The sequence below is a fragment of the Bubalus bubalis genome, chromosome 9 (assembly GCF_019923935.1).
Source record: "Bubalus bubalis isolate 160015118507 breed Murrah chromosome 9, NDDB_SH_1, whole genome shotgun sequence".
In the NCBI taxonomy this organism is placed as follows: domain Eukaryota; kingdom Metazoa; phylum Chordata; class Mammalia; order Artiodactyla; family Bovidae; genus Bubalus; species Bubalus bubalis.
In genome coordinates, this window is record NC_059165.1 from 79968288 (window position 1) to 79982245 (window position 13958).

The 13958-nt window shown below is 38.6% G+C and overlaps 1 pseudogene; it reads left to right on the forward strand.

Moving 5' to 3' along the window:
• Positions 1-12965: 12965 nt before the first annotated feature.
• On the forward strand, positions 12966-13499 carry LOC102400115 (annotated as a pseudogene).
• The last annotated feature ends 459 nt before the right edge of the window (positions 13500-13958 follow it).

Here is a 13958-nt window from a genome sequence, read left to right on the forward strand (position 1 = left end):
GTAAGTCTGATTCGTGAAACCCCAGAATAGACTGATATAAAACATTGTCAGACACTTTCTAACTGTATTTTTCTTTAACTTGCCATCATAGATCATGGTAGTAGCAGAATAAAGGTGACGTAATTGCCTATATTCATTTATTATTTCCACAAATGTGTATTGAGTGTCTGCCATGTACAAGCATTATGAGAAGATGAGATGGCAAATACCTGCTAAATAGTCATGAGGGTTAGAATTACAACTGAAAACTTCAGTCCTCAAGCCCATATGAAATCTTCAGATAGGTATTCAAAGGGATAGGGAATCTCTGGATTCTATCCATGTTGGGAAATCCACTAAATCCGATGATTCAGACTTTTGGGTCCAAAGTTCACCCCATTCCTATAGATATGTCTAAATTTCTTTAAATTTCCACCGGTAACATTTTTTTAGTTGAAATATAGTTGATTTACAATGTTGTATAGTTTCAGGTATACAGCAAAGTGATTCAGTTGTGTGTGTGTGTGTGTGTGTGTGTGTGTGTGTATGTATACTTATCCTGGAGAAGGGCATAGCAACCCACTTTAGTATTCTTGCCTGGAGAATCCTATAGACAGAGGACCCTGGAGGGCTACAGTCCATAGGGTCACAGAGAGTCAGACACAACTGAAGCAACTTAACATGCATGCATATATACTTTTCCATTATAGGTTATTATAAGATATAGAATATAGTTCTCTGTGCTATACAGTAGATCCTTGTTGTTCATGTTTCACATATATTAGTGTAAATCTGTTAATCCCAAACTCTTAATTAATTTATTCCTCCCCCTCTTCCCCTTTGGTAAGCATAAGTTTGTTTTCTATGTCTATGAGTCTGTTTTTGTTTTGTAACTAAATTCATTTGTATATTTTAGATTCCACATATAAATGATATCATATGATATTTGTCTTTCTCTTTCTGACTTATTTCACTTAGTATGATGCTCTCTAGGTCCATCTATGTTGCTAAAAATGGCATTATTTCATTCTTTATAGGCTGAGTAATATTCCATTATATTGACTGTGTATATATTTCACATCTTTATCCAACCATCTGTCAATGGACACTTGTTTCCATGGCTATTGTAAATAGTTCTACTATGAATATTGGGGTACATGAATCTTTTTGAATTAGAGTTTTCATCTTTTCTGGGTACATGCCCAGGAGTGGGATTGCTAGATAATATAGTAGCTCTATTTTTAGTTTTTTAAGGAACCTCTGTGCTGTTCTCCAGGGGCTTCCCAGGTGGCACAGTGGTGATCAATTCACCTGCCACTTGGAAGAGATGGAAGAGACTTAGAGGAGACTTGGGTTTGATCCCTGGGTTGGGAAGATCCCCTGGAGAAAGAAACAACAACCCAGTCCATTATTCTTGCCTGGAAATTCCATGGATAGAGGAGCTTGGCGGGCTATAGTCCCATGGGATGGCAAAGAGCTGGACACAACTGAGCCACTGAGAACATTACATTATGTAGAAAATACTGTTCTCCATAGTGGCTGCATCAATTTACATTCCTACCAACAGTGTAGGAGGGTTTCCTTTTTTCCACATCCTCTCCAGCATTATTGTTAGTAGATTTTTTTGGTGAGGGCCATTCTGACCAGTGTGAAGTGATGCCTTATTGTCATTTTGATTTGTATTTCTCTAATAATTAACAATGTTGAGTATCTTTTCTTGTGCCTGTTGGTCAGCTGTATGTCTTCTTAGAAAAAATGTCTGTTTAGGTCTTTTGCTAATTTTTTATTAGATTGTTTGCTTTTTGATACTGAGCTGTATGAGCTGTTTGTGTATTTTGGAAATTCAGTCCTTATTGGTAGTATCATTTGCAATTTTTTTCTCCCATTCTGTAGATTATTTTCTCATTTAGTTGTTGGTTTCCTTTGCTAGGATAAAGCATCTAAGTTTGATTAGATACCATTTGTTTGTTTTTATTTCTTTTTCACCTTCACCAATGCCATCTTAATATAAAAATATTATTAAATCTTTTTCTTAATCAAAGTCATCATAAAGGAAGGCTGACAGATCCATTCTTATCTCTGCATCCTTTCCAGTCATTGGAGCAACCCCTGTTATTAAAATGTTTTTTACAGATGGGCAACTCATATCAAGCCTATAATAAATCTTTCCATTTTCCCCAGGATGCAAATGTGAGAAACATCAAAGAAATTCAATTACAAAAACCTATTTTCATTCAGTTAAGGACAGGATTTATTACTTGTTGCTATTTTCCATGTTTCACACAGGCATAAATGAATTCGATTTCAATCAAGGTATCAACTCTGTCCTATTAAGTTTTGACTGGACTAAACATAAGCCTCTTGGCTTGAGAGGATGCAGTTCTACAAGTAGGCTTACAAAAATACAGTTAGATACATGGATACATTTACTGTTTGGTTCTGAACATCTTTAAGCAGGGTACATAGGAGGTAGGACAGTTATGATTTTGCTGGGTACCTTTTGTCCCACATTAGCAGTCTAGACTTACCTGAGAAAGAAGAGGAGGTAAGAGGCCCATGACCACTCTCCTGGGTACCCATTTGTTTCTTAAAAGACTTCAGCTTGGTCACTCCAGCCAATGCTGCTGAGTAAGGGATCTTGAGGTGTGCTCAAGCATCTGGCAATCAAGGGGCCTTGCCTTCTTTGTAATAGGCTGGATTATTCATGGACCAATGGTATATCCTTTCTCTACAAGGCCTCCTCCTTCAGCTCACTTATCACAGCATGGAGCACAGTGGAGAATTTTTATTTTTTTATTTTAAGCATAGGGTCTGAGTAAAGTGTTAAAGTGAAATCGTTCCAAGGAAGTTCAAAACAGGTTATCTCAGTACTCCATACCCCAGGTGGCAAAGTGGGTCACCGGCTGGAGAGAGCATATGGGTACAACCTCTTGTACAATAATTTGACATTACTTTCTTATCATTTAAAGTCTGCATGACTCAGGTATATACCCAATTCCACTCCCAAGTATACAACATGGAGACTCTGTTGCCTCTGTGGACCCAAAGAACCATGCAGGAACCACCTTCGCAGCACTGTTTGTGATAACAAACATTGAGAACCCTTAAAGTGTCTGATAGAGTGAATAGGGTCGCAAAGTGTAGAACAGGACTGAAGCGACTTAGCACACATGCAGGCAGTATTCTCAAGCAACGGATTGTTGCAAAGCAATGAAACTAAATATATCCTGTCTTTATGCAATAGCAATATTAATATCATAATGGGGTCTGAAAAAAAACAAGTCAGAAAACTATATAATATATACATATACTTGTGAGATACATGTATGGGCTTCCCTGGTGGCTCAGAGGTAAAGTGTCTGCCTGCGATGCAGAAGACCTGGGTTCTATCCCTGGGTCAGGAAGATCCCCTGAAGGAAATGCAATCCACTCCAGTACTCTTGCCTGGAAAATTCCAAGGACAGAGGAGCCTGGTAGGCTACACTCAATGGGAAGGCAAAGAGTCGTACATGACTGAGCAACTTCACATCTCATGAATATTAATATCATAATGGGGTCTGAAAAAAACAAATTAGAAAACTATATAATAGTTACATATACATGTGAGATACATGTAAGATACAATTTTTTATAAAGCTCAGAGTCATGCAAAAACAAAGTCTAAGATAGTATTTACCTCCAGGAAGGTATAGGTGTGGGGAAGAGTAACTTAGTAGTAACAATATTAGAAATTTCTGTAGTCTTCAGTTGAGTAGCAGATGTGCTAATAATCAGGCTTCCTTGGTGGCTTACATGGTAAAGAATCGACCTGCAAGGCAGGAGACACAGGTTTGATCCCTGGATCAAGAAGACAATAATAATTGTATTACTACACCTCATGATTTATACATATTCTATGTGTGTATGAAATAGATGATTAAAATTCCATTAAAAAAATCTTAGCTAAGAAATTCCCTGGTTGTCCAGTGGTTAGAACTCCCTGCTTCACTGCAGGAGGCATGGGTTCCAACCCTGGTGAGGGAACTAATAGCCCACATGCCAAGTGGCATGGCCCAATAATAATAAATAAATAAGTAAACATAAAAGAAGGGAGAGCATTTTAAAGCCTTTAAAAACAAAAATATCTTAACCTAAACAAAATTTCAGTGGAGTTCAGATAAAACCATATATACATAGACCTCATCTTGAGAGATAATTTCTGAGCACTTGACAATGGAGAGATATGTAAGTAGACGTAATGAGGATACAACACACAGAACTCTTTCAGAGTTTATCTGCAACTCTTGCTTTCAATTTGCCCATGTTATTTATAGGCCTTTTTTCACATCTACTGTAGCTCATGAATGAACTTCTAAGGGTCACATTTACTTGATAAAGCATCTAGAAGCTCTTTCAAATTGTTATACTTAAAATATCAAATGCAATTGTCCACATTCCCATTTGGGATCTCAGTAGCATCTTCTTCTTCTTCCTAAAGGACTTCACAGAGCTTTACCTGTAGACTCACAGACAAAACAGGTTTTCATAATAATAAACTTACAGTTTAAATGCTGGTAAATTCCCACAGTAGCTGTTTTTTGAAAACTTTTTGTTATTTTCTTCTACTTTAAAATAAGATTGTGTAACCTGTTTTATTTATCAGTGAGATAGGAAGCTTATAAAAATTATATGTGTTCAAGGTTTTGAACTCCAGAGAAAGGCACCATTCAAAGTTATGAGGAATTATAACAACAAATGCAATTCCATTCCTCATATATGTAGTTGAAATGTATCAACATTCAAAATAAAAAATACAGAAAATGAAATATGGGTTAACAGTGGCTAATTTTTTTGCAGCTGATATCATAATGGCAAATGTTTTATCCCTTTAGTCTGAAGCTTTGGAAGTAGTTTTCATAACATTATGAAAAAATGTCAAAATGAAAAGAAATTGTTAAAGTTCTGGAAAAATCCTTAAGATACCGATGGAACCCTATTATCGCAACTGTGGCTATTTTCACCCAGTGATTAGAAAGTGCCATTATGAGAGGAGTTACTGGTTGTAAAACCACCACCAAATACATTGACCTAACGGCAGTTTCTCAAAGCTAAGTCAAAATGTTCCATGAGCTTCTCTTTATTGATTGTTGTTCCCATGTGCACCTCTGGGAACAAAACAGCAAAGAAATGTTTTGATCGGAGAAAGAGTGACCTTTTCTATGGAAGGGTTTTAATGCTGTGATATGCTGAAATAACTAACTGAAAGGATAACAAAGGGGAAAAAAACCCTTATTATTCTGTAGCCCATGGGGAAATTGGCCGTTTTTATACTTTTCTACAAAATCAGGGCTCTGATAAAATTCTTGAGGCTAGCTCTGCAATACTATGCTCTTGATGGAAGTAAGGCATAATGTCATCACATAACCAATGGCTTGGTAACTCAAATAACTGATTAGAACTATAGAAAATGAATTAAAAAGAAAATTCCATGTACCAGAATGGTAACAAATACATGTTTCTCAGTCAGTTCAGTTAGGTCGCTCAGTCGTATCCGACTCTTTGCGACCCCATGAACCATAGCACGCCAGGCCTCCTTGCACATCACCAAACTCCCGGAGTTCACTCAACCTCATGTCCATGGAGTCAGTGATGCATTCCAACCAATTCATCCTCTGTTGTCCCCTTCTCCTACTGCCCTCAATCTTTCAGACCATCAGGGTCTTTTCAAATGAGTCAGCTCTTTGCATCAGGTGGCCAAAGTATTGGAGTTTCAGCTTCAACATCAGTCCCTCCAAAGAATATTCAGGACTGGTCTCCTTTAGAATAGACTGGTAGGATCTCCTTGCAGTTCAAGGGACTCTCAAGAGTCTTCTCCAACACCACAGTTCAAAAGCATCAGTTCTTCGGGATCAGCTTTCTTTATAGTCCAACTCTCACATCCATACATGACTACCGGAAAAATCATAGCCTTGACTAGATGGACCTTTGTTGACAAAGTAATGTCTCTGCTTTTTAATATGCTATCTATAGAAGGAAAGAAATCTTAAAAATTAGAGCAGAAATAAATGCAAAAGAAACAAAAGAGACCATAGCAAAAATCAACAAAACCAAAAGCTGGTTTTTTGAAAGGATAAATAAAATTGACAAACCATTAGCCAGACTCATCAAGAAACAAAGGGAGAAAAATCAAATCAATAAAATTAGAAATGAAAATGGAGAGATCACAACAGACAACACAGAAATACAAAGGATCATAAGAGACTACTATCAACAACTATATGCCAATAAAATGGACAACAAGGAAGAAATGGACAAATTCTTAGAAAAGTACAACTTTCCAAAACTCGATCAGGAAGAAATAGACAATCTTAACAGACCCATCACAAGCATGGAAATTGAAACTGTAATCAAAAATCTTCCAGCAAACAAAAGCCCAGGTCCAGACGGCTTCACAGCTGAATTCTACCAAAAATTTAGAGAAGAGCTAACACCTATCCTGCTCAAACTCTTCCAGAAAATTGCAGAGGATGGTAAACTTCCAAACTCATTCTATGAGGCCACCATCACCCTAATACCAAAACCTGACAAAGATCCCACAAAAAAAGAAAACTACAGGCCAATATCACTGATGAACATAGATGCAAAAATCCTTAACAAAATTCTAGCAATCAGAATCCAACAACACATTAAAAAGATCATACACCATGACCAAGTGGGCTTTATCCCAGGGATGCAAGGATTCTTCAATATCCGCAAATCAATCAGTGTAATACACCACATTAACAAATTGAAAAATAAAACCATATGATTATCTCAATAGATGCAGAGAAAGCCTTTGACAAAATTCAACATCCATTTATGATAAAAACTCTCCAGAAAGCAGGAATAGAAGGAACATACCTCAACATAATCAAAGCTATATATGACAAACCCACAGCAAACATTATCCTCAATGGTGAAAAATTGAAAGCATTTCCTCTAAAGTCAGGAACAAAACAAGGGTGCCCACTTTCACCATTACTATTCAACATAGTTTTGGAAGTTTTGGCCACAGCAATCAGAACAGAAAAAGAAATAAAAGGAATCCAAACTGGAAAAGAAGAAGTCAAGCTCTCACTGTTTGCAGATGACATGATCCTCTACATAGAAAACCCTAAAGACTCCACCAGAAAATTACTAGAACTAATCAATGACTATAGTAAAGTTGCAGGATATAAAATCAACACACAGAAATCCCTTGCATTCCTATACACTAATAATGAGAAAACAGAAAGAGAAATTAAGGAAACAATTCCATTCACCATTGCAACAGAAAGAATAAAATACTTAGGAATATATCTACCTAAAGAATCTAAAGACCTATATATAGAAAACTATAAAACACTGGTGAAAGAAATCAAAGAGGACACTAACAGATGGAGAAATATACCATGTTCATGGATTGGAAGAATCAATATAGTGAAAATGAGTATACTACCCAAAGCAATCTATAGATTCAATGCAATCCCTATCAAGCTACCAACAGCATTCTTCACAGAGCTAGAACAAATAATTTCACAATTTGTATGGAAAAACAAAAAACCTCGAATAGCCAAAGCGATCTTGAGAAAGAAGAATGGAACTGGAGGAATCAACCTACCTGACTTCAGGCTCTACTACAAAGCCACAGTTATCAAGACAGTATGGTACTGGCACAAAGACAGAAATATAGATCAATGGAACAAAATAGAAAGCCCAGAGATAAATCCACGCACATATGGACACCTTATCTTCGACAAAGGAGGCAAGAATATACAATGGATTAAAGACAATCTCTTTAACAAGTGGTGCTGGGAAATCTGGTCAACCACTTGTAAAAGAATGAAACTAGAACACTTTCTAACACCATACACAAAAATAAACTCAAAATGGATTAAAGATCTAAACGTAAGGCCAGAAACTATAAAACTCCTAGAGGAGAACATAGGCAAAACACTCTCTGACATACATCACAGCAGGATCCTCTATGACCCACCTCCCAGAATATTGGAAATAAAAGCAAAAATAAACAAATGGGACCTAATTAACCTTAAAAGCTTCTGCACATCAAAGGAAACTATTAGCAAGGTGAAAAGACAGCCTTCAGAATGGGAGAAGATAATAGCAAATGAAGCAACTGACAAACAACTAATCTCGAGAATATACAAGCAACTCCTACAGCTCAACTCCAGAAAAATCAATGACCCAATCAAAAAATGGGCCAAAGAACTAAATAGACATTTCTCCAATGAAGACATACAGATGGCTAACAAACACATGAAAAGATGCTCAACATCACTCATTATCAGAGAAATGCAAATCAAAACCACTATGAGGTACCATTTCACACCAGTCAGAATGGCTGCGATCCAAAAGTCTACAAGAAATAAATGCTGGAGAGGGTGTGGAGAAAAGGGAACCCTCTTGCACTGTTGGTGGGAATGCAAACTTGTACAGCCACTATGGAGAACAGTGTGGAGATTCCTTAAAAAACTGGAAATAGACATGCCTTATGATCCAGCAATCCCACTGCTGGGCATATACACTGAGAAAACCAGAAGGGAAAGAGACACGAGTACCCCAATGTTTATCGCAGCACTGTTTATAATAGCCAGGACATGGAAGCAACCTAGATGTCCATCAGCAGATGAATGGATAAGAAAGCTGTGGTACATATACACAATGGAGTATTACTCAGCCATTAAAAAGAATACATTTGAATCAGTTCTAATGAGGTGGATGAAACTGGAGCCTATTATACAGAGTGAAGTAAGCCAGAAAGAAAAACACCAATACAGTATACTAACGCATATATATGGAATTTAGAAAGATGGTAACAATAACCCTGTGTACGAGACAGCAAAAGAGACACTGATGTATAGAACAGTCTTATGGACTCTGTGGGAGAGGGAGAGGGTGGGAAGATTTGGGAGAATGGCATTGAAACATGTAAAATATCATGTATGAAATGAGTTGCCAGTCCAGGTTCGACGCACGATGCTGGATGCTTGGGGCTGGTGCACTGGGACGACCCAGAGGGATGGAATGGGGAGGGAGGAGGGAGGAGGGTTCAGGATGGGGAACACATGTATACCTGTGGCGGATTCATTTTGATATTTGGCAAAACTAATACAGTTATGTAAAGTTTAAAAATAAAATAAAATTAAAAAAAAAAATATGCTATCTAGGTTGGTCATAACTTTCCTTCCAAGGAGTAAGAATCTTTTAATTTCATGGCTGCAATCACTATCTGCAGTGATTTTGGAGCCCAGAAAAATAAAGTCTGACACTGTTTCCACTGTTTCCCCATCTATTTGCCATGAAGTGATGGGACTGGATGCCATGATCTTAGTTTTCTGAATGTTGAACTTTAAGCCAACTTTTTCACTCTCCTCTTTCCCTTTCATCAATAGGCTCTTTAGTTCTTCTTCACTTTCTGCCATAAGGGTGGTGTCATCTGCATATCTGAGGTTATTCATATTTCTCCCAGCAGTCTTGATTCTAACTTGTGGTTCTTCTAGCCCAGCATTTCTCATGATGTACTCTGCATATAAGTTAAATAAGCAGGGTGACAATATACAGCCTTGACATACTCCTCTTCCCATTTGGAACCAGTCTGTTGTTCCATGTCCAGTTCTAACTGTTGCTTCCTGACCTGCATACAGGTTTCTCAAGAGGCAGGTCAGGTGGTCTGGTATTCACATCTCTTTCAGAATTTTCCAGTTTATTGTGATCTACACAGTCAAAGGCTTTGGCATAGTCAATAAAGCAGAAATAAATGTTTTTCTGGAACTCTCTTGCTTTTTTGATGATCCAACAGATATTGGCAATTTGATCTCTGGTTCCTCTGCCTTTTCTAAATCCAGCTTGAACATCTGGAAGTTCACGGTTCACGTATTGCTGAAGCCTGGCTTGGAGAATTTTGAGCATTACTTTACTAGCGTGTGAGATGAGTGCAATTGTGCGGTAGTTTGAGCATTCTTTGGCATTGCCTTTCTTTGGGATTGGAATGAAAACTGACCTTTTCCAGTCCTGTGGTCACTGCTGAGTTTTCCAAATTTGCTGGCATATTGAGTGCAGCACTTTCACAGCATCATCTTTCAGGATTTGAAATAGCTTAACTGGAATTCCATCACCTCCACTAGCTTTGTTCGTAGTGATGCTTTCTAAGGCCCACTTGACTTCACATTCCAGGATGTCTGGCTCTAGGTGAGTGATCACAACATCGTGATTATCTGGGTCTTGAAGATCTTTTTTGTACAGTTCTTCTGTGTATTCTTACCACCTCTTCTTAATATCTTCTGCTTCTGTTAGGTCCATACCATTTCTGTCCTTTATTGAGCCCATCTTTGCATGAAATGTTCCATTGGTATCTCTAATTTTCTTGAAGAGATCTTAGTCTTTCCCATTCTGTTATTTTCCTCTATTTCTTTGTGTTGATCACTGAGAAAGGCTTTCTTATCTCTCCTTGCTATTCCTTGGAACTCTGCATTCAAATGGGTATATCTTTCCTTTTCTCCTTTGCTTTTCACTTCTCTTCTTTTCACAGCTATTTGTAAGGCCTCCTCAGACAGCCATTTTGCCTTTTTTCATTCTTTTTGTTGAGGATGGTTTTGGTCCCTGTGTCCTGTACAGTGTCACAAACCTCCGTCCATAGTTCATCAGGCACTCTATCCATCAGATCTAGGCCCTTAAATCTATTTCTCACTTCCACTGTATAATCATAAGGGATTTGATTTAGGTCATACCTGAATGGTCTAGTGGTTATCCCCACTTTCTTCAATTTAAGTCTGAATTTGGTAATAAGGAGTTCATGATCTGAGCCACAGTCAGCTCCTGGTCTTGTTTTTGCTGACTGTATAGAGCTTCTCCATCTTTGGCTGCAGAAAAAATATAATCAATCTGATTTTGGTGTTGGCCTTCCAGTGATGTACATTTGTAGAATCTTCTCTTGTGTTGTTGGAAGAGGGTGTTTGCTATGACCAGTGCATTCTCTTGGCAAAACTCTATTAGCCTTTGCCCTGCTTCATTCTGTACTCCAAGGCCAAATTTGCCTGTTACTCCAGGTGTTTCTTGACTTCCTACTTTTGCATTCCAGTCCCCTATAATGAAAAGGACATCTTTTTGGGTGTTAGTTCTGGAAGGTCTTGTAGGTCTTCATAGAAACTTTCACCTTCAGCTTCTTTAGCATTACTGTTCAGGGCATAGACTTGGATTACTGTGATATTGAATGATTTGCCTTGGAAATGAACAGAGATCATTCTGTTATTTTTGAGATTGCATCCAAGTACTGCATTTCAGACTCTTTTGTTAACTATGATGGCTACTCCATTTCTTCTAAAGGATTCTTGCCCACAGTAGTAGATATAATGGTCATCTGAATTAAATTCACCCATTCCAATCCATTTTAGTTTGCTGGTTCCTAAAATGTTGATGTTCACTCTTGCCATCTCCTATTTGACTACTTCCAATTTGCCTTGATTCATGGACCTAACATTCCATGTTCCTATGCAATATTGCTCTTTACAGCATCAGACCTTGCTTCTATCACCAGTCACATCCACAACTAGGTGGTGTTTTTGCTTTGGCTCCATCCCTTCATTCTTTCTGGAGTTATTTCTCCACTCATCTCTAGAAGTATATTGGGCACCTACCAACCTGTGGAGTTCATCTTTCAGTATCCTATCATTTTGCCTTTCATACTGTTCATGGGCTTCTCAAGGCAAAAAAGCTGAAGTGGTTTGCCATTCCCTTCTTCAGTGGACCACATTTTGTCAGACCTCTCCACCATGACCCATCTATTTTGGGTGGCCCCACCAGCATGACTTAGTTTCATTGAGTTAGACAAGGCTGTGGTCCATGTGATCAGATTGGCTAGTCGTCTGTAATCGTGTTTTCAGTCTGTCTGCCCTCTGATGCCCTCTCTCAGTGCCTACCGTCTTACTCAGAGTTCTAAAAATAGAAGTCTAGTCAAATTAACAAATATTAGTACATCAAAGAAGTAAAGAGCATGGATTCTGGAGCCATATATGGTGGCTTCAAATCTAAGCTCTGCTGTTTCTCATCTTTATGACCTTGGGTAATAGTTGAAACTTTTTATACTTTCTAATCTGTAAAATAGGGGAAATAGTCCTTCCTACCTTATAGGCCTACTGTGAAGGTATATATTAATAATTTAATGCTTACAGAGCCCTTATGTTAGTGTTGGGCAGATGGTATTATTCTGTTAGTCACTCAGTCGAGTCTGACTCTTCACGACCCAGTGGACTGTAGCCCACCAGACTCCTCTGTGCATGGAATTCTCCAGGCAAGAATACTGGAGTGGGTAGCCATTCCCTCCTCCAGGGGTCCTTCCCAACTCAGGGATTGAACCCACATCTCCCGTGTCTCCTGCATTGCAGACAGATTCTTTACCATCTGAGCCACCAGAGATTCTCCAGGCAAGAATCCTAGAGTGGGTTGCCATTCCCTTCTCCAGGGGATCTTCCTGACCCAAGGATTGAGCCCAGGTCTCCTGCATTATATGAAGATTCTTTACCATCTGAGCCACTAGGGAAACCCATGGGCACACGGTAAGTACAGATGTTATTAATATTGCATCCAAACATGTTATGTTTAGAAAAAGAAAGCCATGAAACTATTTCATCAAGTCGGCAACTGCAAAAATATCTGTACACAAAGTTTCTCTTCTATCACTGTCTGATAAAGGTATGAAGGGTCGGTAATTAAGAAAGACATAAAATGAAGTTTGACTTTAGCATTTTAGTTTTGTGGCCTTCTATTCCTCTGCTTTTTCTATGCCACTCTCCTATTGTAAGAGGCTAGTGTTTTCTGAAACCTCATAATAGCATATCCATTTATCCATTCAACCAACATTCATTGAATATCTACTATGGATAACACATGTTCTGCATACAGAAAACAATAGTAACTAAGATAGTAAAATCCATGCTCTCCTGGGACTTCATTCTAAAGTACATGATGGGGCTTTTCATGAAGATGGCGCCAAAGGCGAAGAAGGAAGCCCCTGCTCCTCCCAAAGCTGAAGCCAAAGCAAAGGCTTTGAAGGCCAAGAAAGCAGTGTTGAAAGCTGTCCACAGCCACAAAAAAAAGAAGATCCGGACATAGCCCACCTTCCGGCGGCCCAAAACACTGCGGCTCAGGAGGCAGCCCAAATATCCTCGGAAGAGCACCCCTAGGAGAAACAAACTTGACCACTATGCCATCATCAAATTCCCCCTCACCACCGAGTCAGCCATGAAGAAAATAGAAGACAACAGCACACTGGTATCCACTGTGGATGTCAAGGCCAAAAAGCACCACATTAACAGGCTGTGGAGAAGCTCTATGACATTGACGTGGCTAAGGTCAATACTCTGATCAGGCCTGATGGAAAGAAGAAGGCATATGTTCGACTGGCTCCTGACTATGATGCTTTGGATGTTGCCAACAAAATTGGCATCATCTAAACTGAGTCCAGCTGGCTAATTCCAAATATAAAAGTTTTCACTATATAAAAAAAATAAATAAATAAAATAAAGTATATGATGGGGTGGGGGAAGTGAAATATGTAAGTAAACAAAGATCGTTGTAGATGGTGACAAGTTTTAGGATGGAAATGACAGACTGAAGAATAAAGGAGGACAGGGTAGACTACTTTAGTTGAGATAACAAGTCTCTCTGAGGAGGTGCTATCCAAGCTGAAATCTGAAGGAGGACACAGCCGTTCAAAGATCTTGGGAAACATCAAGTTCTGGGGCAAGAAGTAGCTGGTGCTTTGAGGAAACAGAAATGCACTGTGGCGAGAGTGGTGTGAGATGAGGCTGGCTAGAGAGGCAAGGACTGTTCTCCCAGGTCCATGTAGTTGAGGGTCAAGAGTTTGTTTACTGAATTTCACTCTAAATGTAGAGAGAAGCCATTTGAGGGCTTTGCATGGGGAAGGTAATGTAATATGAGTTACATTATTTTTAATTTATTTTTTT